Raw genomic sequence first — 572 nt, forward strand, 5'->3', positions numbered from 1 at the left:
CGGTCGGCGAATGAGCCAGCCAATGAAAAAGCAGCTTGCCGTGTCGACTGGAATGTTGCTGGCTTGTCGGCTAACGGTGTCGTTTTCAAAGTCATTTTTTCACCTATTCTGCTATGCGACCCTTGGATACAAAATAAAGAGTTTCATTGCCCACACGTGTAGGCATAGAAAAGATCCACGTTTGTCATGTTAAAATATGATATTAGACGTTTATTTCACCGTTTTGTGCGAATAAAACTGAAATATTTCCCTACACCTAATTATGCGAGTACGAGCGAGCTCATTATGCGAGTACGAGAGAATCTCGAACGCTGATTGGTCGAGTACGAACGAAATAATATTCTCGTACTCCGCTCCGTACTCGCAGTGGTTTGTTTACATCGTGAAATGAATAGGTTAGTTAGGCTTCTAATAATTAAATAATCTATGGCGTGTAGTCGTTAAGAATAATTTCTGCTCTCCGATTAAGATCTAGATATCTAGCTCTAACCCTAAAGGGTTTTTCTTTTTTATATATTTTAAAAAGCAATGGATAGGGTGGTGGGTGGGTGGGTGAAAGAAAAATATAAAAT

This window comes from Physella acuta, unplaced genomic scaffold (assembly GCF_028476545.2).
Source record: "Physella acuta isolate Inbredline_101_S28 unplaced genomic scaffold, ASM2847654v3 ptg001897l, whole genome shotgun sequence".
Lineage (NCBI taxonomy): Eukaryota > Metazoa > Mollusca > Gastropoda > Physidae > Physella > Physella acuta.